Genomic DNA, 15,259 nt, shown 5'->3' with positions numbered 1-15,259 from the left:
TTCTCCTCCTGTCCCCAGGGACCCATCTTCTTTCACCCATTTACCTTATGGGGAAGGCATCTTCTCACCTTGACGACCCAGTCAGGAAAATCCCTCACAGGTGTGCCCAGCCGCTTGGTTTCAGCTGATCACAGTTCAAGTCAACAACCAAGAGGGGTCACCACAGTGAGTGTATAGATCACGTGGAATATAAAAGTGGGGGAGAAGGATGGAAGTGGGGAGGTGTGGGGAGGTAGGCAGTGGGAAGGTGTAGAAGAGGACCGACAAAACTAAAACTGTTTGAAAATGCCTTAAGGATGTAAAATATGTAGCAAATCAATTGAAAAATAATTTTCAATTTTAAATTTTAATATACTCTTTTAAAGGGTTTGTTACACAGCGATAGAAAATTGGTTATCCTGTGGTAGGTAACAGCTCACTGTGTACAAAAGCTTCACGTTCAACTTCATGTCTTGATGACCCTTTTAGGGTCAAGGCTCTAAGGTAACAGACATGCATGTCATGTGACCTTGAGCACAGCAGGTACATTTAGGAAAGTATTCCATCGGGTGATCTCTTCAGTTAAAAACACTCAAACATCAGCATCGCCACTGGCCTTCTTTCTGCTGTCTTGGCCACGTCTCTCAAGTGGCCTTGAGACTTGGTACCTTTGTCTGGGAGTTTGGAAAGTCAGATAAATTGCTCTGGCTCGGAGCACTTCAAACTCGTGACAGCAAAGTCACCACCTGACACAGCAGGTGACTCCTACTAGGTGCCTATGACATCGGATGAAGGCCGTGACAGGCCAGAAGTGGGAGGTCAACCTTGCTCGTCAACCTCACTGAGTTGAGATCTGTCTGGGGGAGCAAAGTCATCAGTGAATGAGTTCTCCCAAGAGTGTTGACGTGTGGAACAAAGGAGAGAGCAGCCTGAAACATGAGCTGTGCCATGCAGTAGGCTGGGGTCCAGGAGGGATAAACATGGAAGAAGAGAGCGTCCGGGAGTCTCCATTCTTCTAGAACAACAGTGTGTACCGGGGACTGGCAGGGGCAGCTTGTCAGGAAAATGCTTATCACACAAGTGTGAGGACCAGCCACCCCAGAACCCACATGAAGAAGCTGGTGGGAGCCAGGCAGTGGTGGCACCTAAGAATCCTGGCACCGAGGAGACAGAGACAGGCTCACATCTGAAGCTTGGCTGGACAGTTAATCCAGTCTAGTCGGCAAGTTCTGCTCCAGTGGGAGATCCTATCTCTAGGAGCCGAGTGGACAGTACCTGAGGAACACTATGTAAATCTGATCTCTGGCACACACCCACACACGCATCCGCATCCAGGTGTGAACACACACAAGCACACTCACACATTACAAAAAAAAATGTTGTTGCTCCTGCCAGGCTTTGTGGTCCTCAGTTGTCAGGCAGTGTCGTCAGCTTCCCGAAGATCATTCCAGCAACTCTCCGGGGAATCCCAGGCCTGCAGCCTCCAGCTGGGGCTGGCCTCAAACTCACAGAGCTGGCTCTGCCTCTGCCTCTGAGTGCTGGGACCTCAGATGAGCACCACCATGCTCAGCTGGGCTCTCTTCTTGGTGTCTCTTGTCCAGCGGCTTCTGCAGCTTCTTGGAGTAAGCAGCTGCTAAGTTCTCCACCTCCCCGTCCTGAAGGTGTCTGTCGTTGGAGCTCCCGGCTTTCAATCATATGAACTACACTATAAGACCCCTTTCATAGCTGTGCATGGCTGTGAGATAGGCAGAGCCTGAGCTACATCAGAGTGGAAGTTCTCAGACTCTATTCATGTGGGATTTTCAGAAACAGCCAATTAAACAAAATCCTGAATGTCTATGGTAGTTTTCAGGAAGCCAACTCTTTCCAACAGGGGGAAAAAATCTGTCTGGGAGGTGACATCATTTTGAGACATGCTGTGTTATTACCTGGGTCCAAACAAGCTGCACAGGTCTCTAAATATAGACAGGCAGGGCCAACGTGGCCCAGCAACAAGTCTTTGTGTAAGAAAATTTTCAACAAATTTACTTTCTTAAGTGGTTCTAAAGGAAAAATTCAAATAGAAGTCATTTAGTAATGGCTTCAATGAATAGATAAGCATCATTTGAGGTTGGTACATCTAATTAAGAGAACGAGTTCTTCTATCCGCCAAGAATCACTTGCCAACAGAAGACAAGCAGACTTGAGCACAGGTGTTCTTGCTATTTTTAGAATTTTCCAGTCAAGGGTGTCTGACTTGTTTCAATTTTTATTGTTTTGGTCAGTCAGTCTAGAGAAGAAACCAAAGAAATACTCACAAAGAAATAAGGCTGCTGATTCCTTGAGTGGCTAGATGCCATAGTTAGTCACCCGGTAGCATTGTTCCCGGCAGCATTGTTCCCCGTGCTAGGGGAAACATTGTCTCTGTAACCTGCCACCTTGATGACGAGTGCCATTGTTTATTGGCACTGAAAACTAAAGTGCACTGCTTTAATCTGCATCTCTGTTGCTGTGAGAAAACACAGACCCAAAGCCCCCTGGGGAAAGAGGGCTTATTTCATCCTACGGCCACAGTTAACTTCCAGTGCACATGGGTGAGGGCGCCCACAAAGGTCTGAAGAAAGCACCCGATCCCCAGCAGCTGGAGTCCTGGGAGGACTGGTATCTGCCGTATGTGGGTGTTTGAATGAAACTCTGGTCCTCTGGAAGAGCAGCGAGCACTCCTGATAATCCAGCATCTCCTGGAAATTCAAATTCTAAACAGACATGCATGGAGACAGTTCACTGGGAAGAGACAGCACTTAGTGTAGACCTAAGTGGGTCAGACCTTCCTGCAGCCCTGCCCTGTAAGGTTCAAAATGATGTAAAAAGAAACCAAGTGAGACTTCAACTGATGTAGCTCCCAGAAGTCTGTGCGAAGCCAAGGATCACAAACCATCCAGATGTTCAACAATGCAAGGTTCATAATTTATGAATGACAAAGACTCATAGTCCACTGCTCAGCTAGAGAGCCAGGTTGAGATGGGTCACAGAGTCTCACACGCCAGGCACACGCCAGGTGCCGGCCTTCCGTCTCGAGCATATCAAGCACGGCTTTGCACAGGGAAGGGCTCTCATCAGTGCTCCCTGGCGGGCTGCTTCTCACTATTCGTTCATCAGCTCAGCAGAGAACTGAGTTCCACAGCCACCTGACAGCCACCAGGCCTTCCCGCGGCCGCCCTGTATTGTTATCACTTATTTACATATGGCATTTCTTTCCCACCACTAATGTATAAAGCATATATGTATGAAGTCTCTCTTCATCGTTCTGTTTGAAGAGCAGTACCAGACACACAATAAAAGCCACCAAAACATATATGGAACCATTGAGAGAACCAGCAGCCTGGGTGTGTGGAGCAGGCTTCCCAAAGGATGGGGAGGGGTTGGTTGGAGGTTGGAGAAGCCTGAATAACCAGTTAGTGCTCACTTTGCACTGACCCAGCAGAAAGACAGAAAAAAATGACCTCTCAGAGAGTAGAAGAAAAAGTCACAGTAAAATAATTAATTAAAAATAGCAAAAGAAATTGGCCTTGAATAGAAAGGTGCAGTCCAGTAGCCAATATTGCAGGGGCAGAATCTGTGACATAAAAGTTAATTTTGAAAGTTAACTTTCAGAAGATGAGCAGATGAGAGCATGCAGGAGCCATATGCTGAATCTGACCTTTCCATTTCATCTTTTAAAAATGTCTTTGTATTTGAGGAATAGTGGGACACACCTTTAATCCCAGCACTTGGGATGCAGAGCCAGGTAAATCTCTGTGAGTTTGAGGCCAGCCTGATCTACAATGTGAGTTCCAGGACAGCCAGGGCTACATCGTGAGACCCTGTCCCAAAAAAAGTAATTAATTAATGAAATGGGTTTTTCTTTTTGTTTTGTTTGTTTGTTTTTAACCAGTCTGGCAGAAATGAAGATATTCTAAGGAGACCCTGGTGTCTTTCAACCTAGCAGACCGTTGAAACAATGACCCCCAATAAACAGGACTTTCCTCAGGAATCTGTAAGAAGGTGGCAGCCAGGGGAGGCTCTTGTCTCCCTGGAAGTGATTCCACACCAGTCTCACTTGTCAATTCACCTTCCAGGAGGAGATGGAAGCTCAGAGGAGGATGGGTCAGTGGTGGACGGGGCCACACCTCTATCAGGACTGCTTAGAGGCCATATCCTAGGCCTTTGTGTAAACTCTGGTTTCACTGCAGGACCCCAAAGAATGACTTGGGGGGTTCTCTGGATCCCTATGTCCCTCTTCCCACATTAAATAAATCTCCTTTTTCTGCTTTCCCCTTTTAACTTGGCTCTTTTAACTGGCTTATTGAGGATAGGTGGCTAGACCTGGCTTGGGACATCCACTTTTGATAACATATTTGCCTTTATTTAACTTCTGTGTGTGTGTGTGTGTGTGTGTGTGTGTGTGTGTGTGTGTGTGTGTATGAGTGTATGAGTGTATGTGTGAGTAAGTGTATGAGAGAGAGAGAGAGAGAGAGAGAGAGAGAGAGAGAGAGAGAGAGAGAGAGAGCGACCATGTATGCATAGGTCAGGGGCAGCTGGCAGGACCTGTGATTTTTCCTTCCATTACACGGGTCCAGGGACTTGAACTCAGTCTCTCAGGCTTCCTGTCAAGTGGGCCTGATGAGCTATCTTGCCGGCACCATTTTCAGTTTTGTCTTCAGGGCAATAGGAAACCACTGAAAGAATTAAACTTGGAATGAACCAGATTGGGATTTTGAAAACTATTCTGTCTGTGGGCAGGTTAATCTCTCCAAACACTGCTGAATGACCCTGATGCAGACTGTGAATCTGAGACAGGGAGGCCAGCAAGGGTGTGGGGGCTGTCACCTGGCAATGACTCTAGTGGCTTCAGGAAGGGCCCTGGGTGAAAAGAGGAGCTTGAATGTCCCCCATGGCTCAGCCCATCATACGGAACTGCCATCCCTGCCCTGCAGGTAGATGCAGTTTTTAAAAGGGCAGAAATCACCTTCCTAATGACATTCCCTGTGATGACAGTGTTAGCTGTGTGACAGAATATAGAATTGGCGGGAAGATGGGCTGCTGGACACGCCTGCGGTGGATTGTCTCCATAGCCTTAACTGAAAGAGCTGCCCACCACGGGTGGCCCTGTCCCCTGACTAGGATCCTGGACTGTGTAAATGGAGAAGGGGGCTGAACAAGAGTGTGCATCCTTACTCCGTGCTTCCTAACTGGGAACGGTCTGCGAACACTGTCTACAAACTCCTGCTGCCTTGACCATGACCATCTGCACGGTGACACGCGGCAGCCTTGAACCGCCAGCCACAGTAAACCCTTTCTCCCTTGATTTGCTTTGCTCTCATTCCATCACAAGTCCCCAAGTGTCTGCCTGAATGAGTACTGGCAGAGAGAAAGGTAATCAGAAAACAAAGGCAGTCTCCTGCGGTTGAGATAGACACTGGCGATGCGAAGGCGTGGCTGGGAGGGCACGGGGCGGGGGGGGGGGGGGCACCTCCCCCAGGCTGTGGGGCCCTTGCTGGTTGAACCTGAGGTAGCTCCAGGGTGCTTGAGGACAGCGACAGGAGAGACAGACAGGCTTCTTCTCCACCTTGACTCTTGCCTCATCTCAGACAGATCTGTCTCTCTCTCAGGTTTGTGCAACCTGACGGTTAGCCTCAGACAGCCCAGAGCCGGTGAGCAAGCCCTGTTTCTCAAACAAAGGTCTGGAAAGGAAATGGCAGGAGGAACGCCAACTCTTCTCTCAGTGAACATTTAAATGCTGGGTTTCCTCAAGGAGAGGGGCTCATTAAGCCTGAGACCTCCTCGTTCAATCGCGGTCCCTGTTTACTAAAAAAAATAAAAAAAATGCAACAGGAAGAAACTCTACAAGGCCAGCTTGAGAAGCGGGGAGTCCACTTCATATGAGACCTCAAGACTGGAAATTGAATGTTTAATTCATAGAGTAAATTATAAGTGATTACTTCTGTAAGTAACACCAATGTCCTTAAAATTATTCTTTAACTGAGGAAAAGTTTTTTTTTTTTTTTTTTTTGACCTTTGGAGAAAATGCTTGCTTCTAGCCATGACTAAAAAGAGGTCCTTCCCTCTCCCTCTGTTGTGTTAAGAATCTTTTCTTCTTTATAGGGAAGGCACCACAGTGATTTATACTGTCATAAAAGCCTGGAATCCTTTTGAGGTTAAGCTACTCAGCTATTCAACTTTTACTACAGAAACTTTGAAATTCAAAAAGAAAAAATAATGTAAGTTTTTGAAGGACATGTGTTGCTGTAGGTGAACCCGTTAATTAAAAGTGATTGCCTGCTAGGAAATCAGACTTTAAAAAGTTTCGCGAATTTATTAGAGCCTAAAGGTATCTTTGTATGCACAGAGCCTCGCCAGTCATCTATGCAATTTGGTTTCAGATCTGCTTAAAGCCTCCCGACACTCCCAGTGCAGCAACAGCCGGCTAGGCTAGCATTCGTATGTGTTTTGGCTAATTGAATTATGTGAAAATACACACTAATGAAGCCTTAGCAGGGGTGTTTGCCGGGTAGACTCCTTGTCTAATTTCCTGTAAATTAGCGATGTCTATTTTTTTTTTAAACCACAGATTGATGTGTTAGGGAAAAGCTACCTCCTTGGGGGCTGGGGGTGGGGACCAACACATTGTAAAATATTGGGCTTTATTTTTGCATACTTAGAAAACAGCCTGTGTTCTGACAGCCACAGTGTGGGAGAGACCTAAACAAGATTTTTAATAATAATATTTAAATGCACCATTCCAGAAAAAAAAATGACATGCAATTATCCAATCAAATTAATAAGTAAATTATTAATCTTCTCTAAAACATTCAGAGTTCTGATTCCCTTTCCTTTTCAAACACTTTTAAGAACAATTGTGTTTGGTTTGGGCTTAATAAGGATTATTATTTAATGGTCCTATTTGGTGTTTTTTTTTTTTTCAGCATGTCTATTTAGAAATATTGCCTCATACCGTTTGTTGCTGTGTTTCTGTGGTCCCTGGATGCCGCTATTTGAGAAATGCGTTCTGCAAGTGCTGTGGCTGTTTTTCAGAGTAACCAGGGGAACTATCAAACTCTGCTTGCGGGAGAGATGGGCAGAGGGGAGCCGCCAAGCTCAGGGCTCACCAGGCTGCAATCTGCTAATTGCCTACCGGGAATGGGCGACCAGGGGGCTCCCTGCAGTGGCCTGGAGGGTCACAGACACCCCGGGGCTCGTTCTCACACCGTACCATGCACTACAGAGGATGAGCCCAGCTGGCACGAAGCTCACAACTACGCTCCTGGCCCTGGTCTGTCCCTTGGAAAGAACTGCACCAGACGGCCAATGTGAAAGTCTGCGAACCTGAAGCTTGCCAGACAGATCCAAGGGCCACACATCCTAAAAACAGTCCAGCAAAGTTTGCATGCACTTGAAATACGAGACTATGCCCACCCACAACCTGAGACATAGGTGCCCCTTGTACAATTAGAAGGGATAAAGGGCACTTCATCAAGAAATAGTAACAGGATTAATATTTTTATTATTTTTTCTTTATTATTTTTAAGAGGGGGGGGTCCCCACCCTGCAGCCCAGGGTAGGCTTAAATTCAGTAGTAGCCCAGGCTGACCTGGGAACTAGTGATCCTCCTGCCTCAGCCTCCTAAGTGCCTCCATGACAGGCATACGCCCCCAATCTGTACTGTAGACATATGAGTGCTTAGACTGTGGGGGGGACCCTCAGATCAGAAACTGAAATGCTGTCTAGTAGGAGCTCAGAGGTACGATCCCAAAATGTTCAGTTTTTACCATCCTTGCAGAGAGAGTAAAATGGTCAACAACTCCTTAATTCTGGTGGCCACCAACTCCCAGGATCCAGGACCGGCTGTGGCCCACACCCCTGTCCTGTTAGCTAGCCCCAGTAGATTCCCATGGTGGCCCTGACCCTCCCTGCCTGTGACGTCCTCCTTCTTCTTGTGTTTTTTTTTTGTTTTGTTTTGTTGGTTTGTTTGTTTTGTTTTTAATAACAGCCCCATTCCAATTTATTTTATAAACCTTCAGGTCATGTTTAGCAGAATCCACTTGCAAGTTCATGCTTCCTCTTCATGTCGCCAGCCCTTGTCAGTCTCGGTTTCCAAACTAGGTCAAAGAAATACTCTAAAGCAGGACAGTATTGGAGAACAACAGCATGCATGCATCAGGGCCTGGCCTGGTCCCGGTCTCTTCTGATTTAGCTGTATCTCCATACCACACCGCCAAACTATTGTAACCAGAGACTCCTGCCATCAGCTGACTGCCAACCGGAGAGTGTCTGGGCCACAGAGTCCCTTGCCCTTGTGGTGTTTATCAGGGACTGCTCTTAGGAGCAGCACCTTAAGGCGGTGGGAGTAAGGGAGAAGCCAAGACATGTGGAAGACTCAATGCCAACCCCAAGCCCACCCTGCTTGGAGTTCTGAACCATGGATGCCCCTCAGGGGCTTTACCAGCTACCCTGAGGCACGGGTCCATATTCTCCAGTTGGAGCAGCAGTGGGTGGCGCCAGGCCTTCCCTGGAACGGAGTTCTTCAGCGGAGGCTGTTATCTGGGTCTTGTATGTAGAATAAGCTCCACGCTGAGAGGGATTTGGAGGAACCCATATTGACGTTCATCACACTCACCTCCCACTTTGGGGTCTTTACTTTTGACACGCACTTTGGCAGATGGACTGGTCTCCTGGTCTGGTCTTTGCCAGTTACCTAGGAGTCAGGACACAGGCTATGGGTGCTGTTCTGTGTCTGAATTAGCTGAGTGGCTCTATAGATCTCCATTCCCCTATCCCTTCCTCATCCCATTCCTATCCGCCTATCCTAGCCCCCAAGACACACACACACACACACACACACACACACACACACACACCAGTTCTCTGGAACTCAAGTAATAAATCCAGAATTTGCAGCCTCCGTCAGTTCTGTGCATGTATCCGGCCCTGGACTCCAGTCTAAACCAGAGTCCCCAGCCTTGTATTCCTCCGCCAGGGGAAGCCAGACAGTATTCTGTGTCCTCCAATGGACTCACTCAGCGGCTCCCGTCAACGGTAAAGTGAGAAGTCCCATTCTTTTCTGGTTTGCCGGGGATTGTTAGTCTTTCTGATAAACTCAGACAATGCACTATGTATTCATTTGTGCTGCGTGTCCACATGTGCTTGGCACACAACCATTTTTGCTGAATGGGTTCGTGTCAGCTGGTTAACAGTTCTTTCTCTAACAGCTGTCCGCAACCTCCCGGAAACCCTTGGTCGTACCTGCGTTCACTCATTCACTCTCCAGCCATGCATTCAGCACAGTTGCTACTCCATGTCAGACATGCCCGCATCACTACAGACGGCTGTCGTCACTAACGAGAGATCCTGTTCCAGGCAGCAGCCAGACACCTTAGTGCCAATTCGAACATGACCCCGAAAAGCTGAAATCAAGTCCCATTGAGAATAACTACCTTTTTTCTACATACTAAGAAACACAATAGTCAACTACTTTAGTTCACATGAAGAACAAATTCTGTGCTCTCAGTCCATTTGTGTGTGTGTGTGTGTGCACGCCTGTGCCAATATGCATACACATGCATTTGTGCATGTGTGGAGGTCAGAGGTCAACTTCGGGTGTCATTCCTTGAGTGATGCCCACCTTGGGTTTTTGTTTTTGTTTGTTTGTTTAAGACAAGGTCTCAAGGTCTCTTGTGGGCTTGGAGTTCATCCATTAGGCTGGGCTGTCTGGCCAGGGAGCCAGGAATTCTCCTGTCTCTGCCTCCTCAGCCCCGAGATTACAAGCATGGGATACATGGCTAGCTTCTATGTTTTTTTTTTTGTGGGGGTTCTGAGGGTTGAACTCAGACCCTCACACACTCATGGTGGTACTTTATGGTTTAGCCCTCTCCCTGGTCATCTGTCTCTCCAGGCATCTTAATACATTTTCCAAACAGTTTCACTGGATCATTGACTAATAAAAGCTCTTAGCTAATAACATCCTTTAATTTTATTTGTAAGTGTTTTCTTCTCTGTTAAAGTCCAAAAACCTGGTGACTGAGATAGAGAGGATTGGGCCAAGGCATCCCAGGCAAAGGAAAGACCAAGCCCATCCCGGCCACTTAGCAGGAAGCAGGAAAGCCCAGTTAAACTGAGCGGGTGGGGAAGTTTGTGTTTCCCACAATACATGAGCCACCAGCTGGTCTCAGCTTGTCTGCAGTGCGTGTGGTTAGTGACACCAATTGATACAGCAGGCTACCCGGCTCTGGAGCTTCTGGAAATTCTCCTGTCTCCACTTCTCATCTTGCCACGGGAACTCTGGGATTGCAGACATCCGACAGCAAGTGCTGCCTAGTGTGGGCTCTGGAGATTTGAACTTGGGTCCTCGACTTGGGGAACAAGTGCCTTACCTGTGAACTGTCTGCCCAGCCAGGGAATATCTTTCTAATTGCTTAGTTGCCTTTCGGTATTGCCCTCTCTCGCCTTCAGTGCTCAGATCAGTGTCTGTAAGTATGGTATTCTAGCTAATGAGTGCCTCTCTAGCCAACATGCACCAGGCAGGAAGCCTGGCACACCAGTGAGTGTGCCCACTGTTCTCCATATGATGAAAACCCCCCTGCCCTGAGCCTCGTGAGAGAGCAAACATGGCCGCCTTCTCAAGGGCCTTGGAGACTGACAGGAGGGTGACAGCCAGGACAACAGGCTCAGACCGGCTCTAGAAAACTCCGTCCTCATAAATTACATCTCCTCTTTTCTTCCCTTCGGCTTCCAGTCCTTTCAGCCCTTCCGGCCTTTTCCTGGACAGTGACTACGCTGTGAGCTGGAAATAAAAATAGAAAGCTAGGCTTACAAAATACTGCGTATGAAGATTTAACCTCAGACATGATTTATAGGACAATATTTTTTTAAATCATTTCAGGGCCAGCAAGATGACTCAGCAGCTAAAGGCCCTTACTGCAAAGCCTGACAGCCCAGTTCTCCATCCCCGGACTCACAAGGTGGAAGGAGAGAAATGACTCTTTCCAGTTGTCCTCTGACCTGCACATGTACTCTGTGATGGTTACACACACACATGCACGCGCGCACACACACACACGCACACCTACATACAAATATAAATAAATAAATGCAAGAAAAAGCCACTTAAGGGCCGGTAAGATGGCTCAGCAGGTAAGAGCAGACCTTGCTCTTGCAGATGATTGGAGTTTGGTTTCAGCACCCACACGGCAGCCCACAACTACCTATAACTCCAGCTCCAGGGGATCTGATGCCCCATTCTGGCCTCCAAGGGCACCCCACACAGGTGTGCACACACAAACACACACACATACATATACAAAATAACAACAATAAATCTTAAATCAATAAGAATGAACAGATGTTGTCACTGTGAAGAGACACCATGACCGCGGCAACTCTTATAAAGGAAAAAATTAATTGGAGCTGACTTAAAGTGCAGAGGTTTAGCCCATTATTGCCATAGTGGGCAGCATGGCTTCATGCAGGCAGACAGAGAGCGGGAGAAGTGACTTGACAGCTCTACATCCGGATCCACAGGAAACAGGAATAAAAAGAAGGAAAGAGACGCTGGCACTTGCTTAAGCATTTGAGACCCCAAAGCCCACCCCCAGTGACACACTTCCTCCAACAAGGCCACATGCCCTAATCCTTTCAAATAGCAACAGTCCTTATGAGTCCCTGGGGCCATTTTCATTCAGACACCACAGGTGTCTATGCATCTCTGTGCATATTTCTTATGGAAAGAATTGCCCTGTAATGTGGACATATTCCACAGCACTGAATACTTCTAAGCAGTTAAGACCATAACTTTCACGTTCTGTTTGTTCCATCATGGTTAACTTCTAAAAGGAGTAAACAGAGCCTGGGCAATGTACTCTTTGAAAGGAGTCTGCATAATGTTTTTATAGACCAGAAACAACTACATTAAAATGGTTGGCATTTGCTTTTTTTTTTTCCTCCTAAGAAGTAGTTTTGGTTACTTATTTCAATATATATATATGTTTTTCAAGACAGGGTTTCTCTCTTGATCATCACTGGCAAGGCCAGTTTCATCATTTGTCTATAATTTGCTTCTTCCAGTGTGGTCCTGAGGCGTTTCTCTGGGCCAGTGGAAGTCGGTAGGGTTTGTTCAGTAGAATCCACAATGGCTGCCTAAAAAAAAGGGGTCATTCAAGTTATTTCACCAATAAAGGAAGGTCCTCGGCTTTGCACTTAACATGTATTTTAATCCAAAGGGAAAGCAGGCCCGGGATTTTCATGGCTTAGGGCTTCTTCAGCAAGTGTTGCTACACCACCCTCCCCAAGCTGCCGAGGCTTCTCCTGGAGGGATACAGCACAGGTGTTCACACTGGAAGAGAGGGACCAGAGGGACAACAACATCTTGAGGGCTCCTTCCATCCACTCTCAGCGTAGACTCAAGTCTCAGCCTTTGCTCTAAGCGAAGGAGTTGGGAGAGTGTGTCTAATCCAGGCTCTGTGCACTACAGGGTCGGCATTTTAGTTTCTGTTCTGCTGTTGCGAAGGGGGAAAAAGTAATAAGGAAAAAGCAGCCCAAGGGAAAAGGGTTTGTCTTGGCTTACAGTTTCAGAGGGGCATAGTCCTTTATGAAGACAAGGCAGCAGGCAGGGAGGCAGAGTGGCAGACTGCTCACATCTGCCACATTGTGTCTGTTCTCCAGAAGCAGAGAGCAAACGATTGTGCTCACCTCAACTTCTCTAGATCAGGATCATGGTACCACCCAGGGAATGGTCCCACACGGTCAGGATGAGCCTTCCCATTGACATAACCCCTCGTGGAAATCCTCAGGCATGCCTAAGTGCTTCTAAATCACATCAAGTTGACAATGAGAATCATGGCCACATACATGCTTTCCAAATCAGTGAACGCTAGCATGGGCTTTACATGTTCTGATCCTCGCAGCACTAGGGACACCTCCCTGAAGGCTGCTGCACCCAGATCAAGAAACCAGAGCCCCAGGGTTGACTTCTCTTATGGCAGAGAAAGCGTGGAGGAGAAGTAACCAGAGCAAAGATTCTACATTCGCTCATAGCATCCGCTCAGCGGAATTTGTGTAAAGTGTCAGTGGTCACAGTGTGGGTCCACTGTGTGAGTCTCACTGGGAGCTTGGTCTACAAATCCACTGTATCAGTGTATGTGTGGGTGTGTGCTTGTGCGTGTACATGTATGTGTGTGTGTGCATGTGTGTAGTATGTGTGTATGTAATGTGTGTGTCATGCATGTATGTATGCAGTATCAAATACATAACAAGAAGTGATTTAAGGGAAGAGAAGTGTATTCTGGTCCATGGTGTATTGTGGGAGGAAAAGCAAGAGGCAAGAGTAGCTCAGGACTGTGGCCTGCACAATGACTGTGAAGCTGCCTGCTCAGGTCTGGGTGAGAACACAGGAAGCAGGCTGGGCTACAGTCCTCAAGTCCCCAACCCGACTCCCCTAGATCCACTCTTTCCTCAACCTCCCCAAACAGAACCGACTAAGAACCAAACAGTCAAGCCCGTGAGCCAGAGGAACATTTCCATTCTGACCACAGCCCCCACTCGTCCTGCATGCGATGGTAATGTCTTCCTCCTCAGGCTAGGGTTCTGCACCTGCTAGTCCACTCCTTAGTTTTCCCAGAAGGAAAGAAAGGAGCTGACCTCTGCCAGAAACCTGCCTTGTTGAACGGGTCTTTTGTTCCCTACAACCTGTGTGTCTTTCTCCCTCCTTCCCCTCTCCTCCTCCTCCTATGTGTGTGTGTGTGTGTGTGTGTGTGTGAGAGAGAGAGAGAGAGAGAGAGAGAGAGAGAGAGAGAGAGAGAGAGAGAGAGCATATTCATTATGTGTGTAGCATGTGGTAGGAGTGTATGCATATAGGTGTACATGCACTTGGAAGCCAAAAAAACTTCATACAACATTCTTCAGTCTCTTTTTCTCACTGGCCTGGAGTTTGTTCAATAGGCTAGTCTGGCTGGCCAGAGAGCCTAAGGGATCTGCCTGTCTCCGCCTGCCTCCGCCTGCCCAGTGCTGGGGTTGCAAACACGCCTGCCTGCCCAGTGCATGCAAACACACATTGCCACACCTGATTTCTCTATTTTTGTATTCTAGGGATTGAGCCCATGCGAGCCGAATGCTCACAAATCAAGCACTTTACTTCCCATCCCTAGAAGATGTGTTCTCCTAGGACATTGTCCTGTCTATCACAAGCGTTTGATATGGCTGAGTTTTCATACAGTGTAGGTCTCACTTTAACTCCTCAAGGTTGTGGGTTCCAGATTTGAACTGGAGTTTCTCCCGGTTCAAGTTGCAGTGAGTGCTGGCGAAAATGTGACCTTTTAGTCGAAGAACAAAGACTCTGAGATGTCCTAGCTCTCAAGTTGCCCTTGCAAACGGAGATTCTGATGAGTCCAGTGTAAAAGAATCAGGCTCCGAGGATTCGGTTTCTCTTCTCAGGGAAGGAGGTATTTATTAATAACACATATGTGGGGTCTCGCTCATTCCAAATGTTTGAAAGGAGATGAAGGTATTTTTCCAATACCACAACCTTGCTAGGCCCTCTGCTCCCCTTCCTCCTCCTCATGCCAGCTCTGAGAAGTTGCATTTAATAGTCCCAAGCTAACATTGTACCAACAAGAAAATAGCAGGGTCCAACTTAGAAGAAAGGCAGAATTTAAATTCAAATCTTATAACTGAAACAAGAAAAAAAAAATCACATCCATCACCTGTGCTGGATTTTAGCAACCTTCAAACACGGACCTGGTTAGAGTGTGGAAGACACATATACACACATATATACTTTTAATGCTTTTTGTTGAAGAAGAGCTGCCTATAGCTATAAATATTTCTTATGACTATCTCAGAAAGTTCCAGAGGCCACTGGCCTTTCTCACCAAATATGGGGTTCTTCTGGGCTCAGAACAATCATTTACCTTCACACGTTTACTGTCTGGAATGTGTTGGGGGAACACTGGGAGGCACTGTGAGTTCTCGGACTCAATGTCACCTTCCAGTTCCAAGAATTAAGGAATATAGAACCCATCAAGATTTACTTGATGCTTAAGATGGAGTTAGGAAACAAGAAGAGAGAAAAGCGGTCCCTATGCGAAGTTTTTCATCCACAAGCAGCCCCAAGATTTTCACAGACAAAAGAACTTTGCAAGTCAGAATACTGTCATGGTTTGAAAGTGAAATATCTGTCTCTAGTAACCTGGTGTGTTTTGAACACCTGGTCCCCGGCTGGTGGAACTGCGTTGGAAGGATGTGGCACTCAGGGAATGTGGTGTCTAGTTGA

Source organism: Chionomys nivalis, chromosome 5, assembly GCF_950005125.1.
Source record: "Chionomys nivalis chromosome 5, mChiNiv1.1, whole genome shotgun sequence".
Taxonomy (NCBI): Eukaryota; Metazoa; Chordata; class Mammalia; order Rodentia; family Cricetidae; genus Chionomys; species Chionomys nivalis.
This window is presented reverse-complemented; position numbering follows the sequence as displayed.